This window comes from Chaetura pelagica, unplaced genomic scaffold, assembly GCF_000747805.2.
Source record: "Chaetura pelagica isolate M959 unplaced genomic scaffold, ChaPel_1.0 scaffold72, whole genome shotgun sequence".
Taxonomy (NCBI): domain Eukaryota; kingdom Metazoa; phylum Chordata; class Aves; order Apodiformes; family Apodidae; genus Chaetura; species Chaetura pelagica.
The window spans coordinates 2314623-2318608 of record NW_009952560.1 but is presented as its reverse complement, the minus strand read 5'-3'; positions in this window follow the sequence as shown (position 1 = coordinate 2318608).

Genomic DNA, 3986 nt, shown 5'->3' with positions numbered 1-3986 from the left:
CCCTTCTCCTTACTGCATAGCAGCTAATGTTCTGGGCAGAGGTAATAATATGATAGATCTTGAATGTCAGTAGCCCCAGAGATTCTGACAAGACTATTCATGTGCATTCATACATCTTAACCAAAGCTGACACTAAAGAGAGCAAGAATTCTCATATTCCTCTTTTTATTGCTGTGCATGAAACTCAAATCTTCTCTTGGAGACCTCTGCTAAAAATGACATACTCACCATTGGAAAAAAGCATTCTTGCAAAATCTAAACAAAGGAGCTGAACATCAATATGGCACAGAGCAAAGTCTCCTGTGAAAACACTCAGTGCAAATCTAAATTATGTTTTACAACACAATTACGGATGCCTTACAAATGCTGTAAGGTAAATACTGATGGGAAATAAACAGCCCCCCCATATCTTTTCTCCTGTGGGGGCTTTGTTATTGTCATTTTTAATTAAAAAGTAAGTGGTCTTCTAAATTCTTGAAACTATATGGCAGGTCCTTATAGGAGGAATATACTTGGGTTCCAGTAACTTAAGCTACTTGTTTTCCGAGCAACACACACTGTGTAAATATTGTGCTGTACCTTTTACTCTGGACATGTGTATATACATACTTGCAGTCTGGTGTACAGCACGTGGTTGGGTAACTTTGCAGTGGTCTGATTGTGTTCATACAGCCAGATAGACATTTCTTTATAGTCATTATATTTTTAATCTTCTTTTTAAAATCGTTTGGTAGTAGTGACTAATGCAGACTAGGTGGCTCTGGGCATCTAGCCATTTTTAGGTAGTTTAATTTGTTAAAAATTGTCTTTCTCCCCACCCAAATCCCCTTGAAACCATTTGGATAAGAGAACTGTTGAACAGATGCCAATAATGAGTCCTGCTGAGACCTCTGTATCCTCCTGATAGAACTGTCGGTGCCAACTGGAGACTGACTGGCATGAGTTTGAACTCTATACTGCTGGATATATCTGCTTCACGTGGACCAATTACAATAATTACCACCTCTGTAGCTGAAGTTTAAGCATTCAGCCTGCACTTCATACCTCAGGTTGTTGGCAATATGTTCAATCCTATGAGCTCAATTTTCTTTGAAATAATTGAGTAGAAAATAAATAGTTTCAAAAATTAGGAGTGAGTCTGAGTGTAAATCAAAGGCTAAATAATGCCACTATTCTCCATGTTGCTGTTGTTCTTAAGCTGCATTTCCTTCTTTTTAGTCTTCTACGAGGTAGCATCTTCTCTTAAGTTAGTCTACGAGGAGATGCTGTGGTACATTGGCTTTTTGTATTCAACACTGTGAATGAAGAAGCAACATGAAGTCCCACTTTTTTGTTTTGATGGTTTTCAAAAATGTAATTATTCCTTCCAAAGTAAATCCTTCTGACTGAAAGGGAAAAATATCCATCCCTTACTACTTGTGGCAAGGTGTTGCCATGTGACCATATGAGAGTCTAAGGGTGTAATACCAGGAGTTCCTGGTGTTAACTGCCCAGTTCCTAACAATTCCACTGGTTTAAAATTATGAGATGTGGATCATCTCCTCTCCACCTCCCCACTTTCCAAAAGAGTAGTTAATTTTGAAATTGGATTGGTAGCATTTATTGCAACTGATCAAGTTTATATTACACAAAGAGGAGCCCAAGATGGAGCACAAACTTACTTGACTGTATCTCCTAAAATGAATGCGCTGCGCAGTGAAAATAATAAAATTTATATTAAAATTTCTTCATGCAGTTTCTCTCTAGGGAGTTGAAGAGGGAAGGAAAAGGCTAAATGTGACAGATGCTAATTATGCAGTTTAATGCACTTCTGGAAGTTGCAGAGATGAGAACTATATAAGAACCCATCTGAAAAACAGAAAGCATATTTTCAGTAGCATTATTTTCCATGGTGTTGCCAGTTTATTTGTTTGTTTGTTTTTAATCTGCCTGCTCCCCATTTGTTTAGGAGGCTTTATTTCCCAAATAGCACATACAGTATGCAAATGGCAAGCCATGTCTCAGGTCCAAAATTTGCTGAACATGGGTGAAACTGTTATCCTGTGTGTTTCAACTGTTATTTAGGGCTGTATGTGTCACTGGGAAAGCCTGTAGGTTCTGTAAATCAGATATGAAGCAGGAAACTCTTCAAAAACCTTGTTGATATTTTATTAAAGTCTTTTCCTGTATTTATTTTTACTGGAAAAGTGATGTTCTGCACTTGACTGTGCTGGGATCCTATGTAAGTATTTACTGTGACTAATATGTGAGTACTAATGGACCAGATCACAAAACGCATTTCACAGAGAAGTGAGATTCAGAAGCTGGTCCCTCAAAACTGTGAAGTGAATCTAGTGCCAAACCCAATGTTGGAGAGTAGATGAATCCTTTCTTCCAGATGTTGAGCTGTGCTGTTTCAGGCAAAAGAAATGGATTCTTGGCTAGTGAAAATTTGGTGTCAACCTGGAAGCAGTGGGGAAATGCAAGAGTACATTTGCTGTGCATTTGGCCTGCACTGACTCACTGGACTGGGTTTCCATTTCCTCTGTCATATCCCAGTTTTACCAAATAATTTGTTCTCCTCTTGGAGGGAAAACCATACCTATTCTTGTCTATGCTGAAAGCTGCTGTCATTTATTTCCATCAAAGCATTGGATTTCTCCTTCGGGAGGGGTGAGTTAATAACCTCTCACCACCAAAGCAGCGCTGGGACTTGGGTCTCCATGTGCCCCTCAGCACCCTGGGCAGTGAGGAGGAGCTCAGTGCTGCTGCAGAGAGAGGCCTCCTCACACTACAGTCCTCAGCTGCAACCACCACGGAGAAAACCATCTGTTCCCCTTGGAAAGGGGTTTGGTTCCACACACCCTCCCCCCGCATCCCGGCTCCGTCCCCAGCTGCCGTGTTTCGATGAGCAGTGAGGGAATGAATCTCCTGCGTTAAAAATACTCCGGTTCTATTTAGATAGAAAGAAGAATCTTGCTTGCCTACACTGACATACAAAAATAGTCTTAGTGTGAGTAAATCTTCGAAGTTTCTCTTGGTGAAAACATCTAGCCTCACTTTGTTGTTTTTTTTCCCCCAACTTTCCATATCAATTTATTTATAGAGTGTCCTCCTTCCCTCCTATTCTACCAAGACATTTGCAGGGGGTTGCTGCTCGTCTTGTTCCCTAGTCCTGAAATAATTTGCAGGGCCTTTGAAACATCATCATGTTGCATAGTTGTGATGCAATGTGCTGCTGTTGCATGAACATATCATATTTTAATGTGAATGTCATGTTAGCTGAGACATTCAAACCTTTCTTTTACCTCAGGCACTTTACACTGGTGTGTATTTTCACTTTAACTTTGCAGTAAAGAAAAAAGTTGCACATAGTAACTTAATTTTTTTCTACTTTTTTCTACATTCTAGATGCAAACCATTGCATAGAAAATGAATATGTAATACGAGATATGTAATATCTTAAAAATAGCTTTCACTGTCACTGTAGCATCTTAGTTCTGAATAATCTCATAGTCCTTTTGCAAATCTGTGCATATAGTAGCAGAGAAACCACCTACTTCACCCTCACAAACTGCACAATTTATATGCATGGAAAAAAATTGAATTTTGGAGTAGAGTTCTGGTCCAGCAGATGCAGTGTCTGTGTGACTAGTGACAGCACTAATGCTTGCATTAAACATTAATGCCAGCTTTCCAAATACTTGTATATATATAAAAAAAAGGCTCTTGAGATCCTTAGCGTGGAATTTGCTCAGTGGTGCAAAGCACCAGCCCAGCGTTGGGCACGGATCTGGTGACACCTCTGCCAAGAGCTGGAATTTGTGGAAGCGGAGCCAGGACTGATGTTTTCTTTGCTGGTGGGACAGTGTGTGCCCGGACTTTGGCCCGGGGCTGACCGGCAGCGGCGCGTGCGTGAGGAACGCCTCCCACACGGCCCCGAGATGATGTCCCCCAGCGGGTGTGGCCCGGGGGCGGTGGCACCGGGAAGACGGTGACATCGTGGC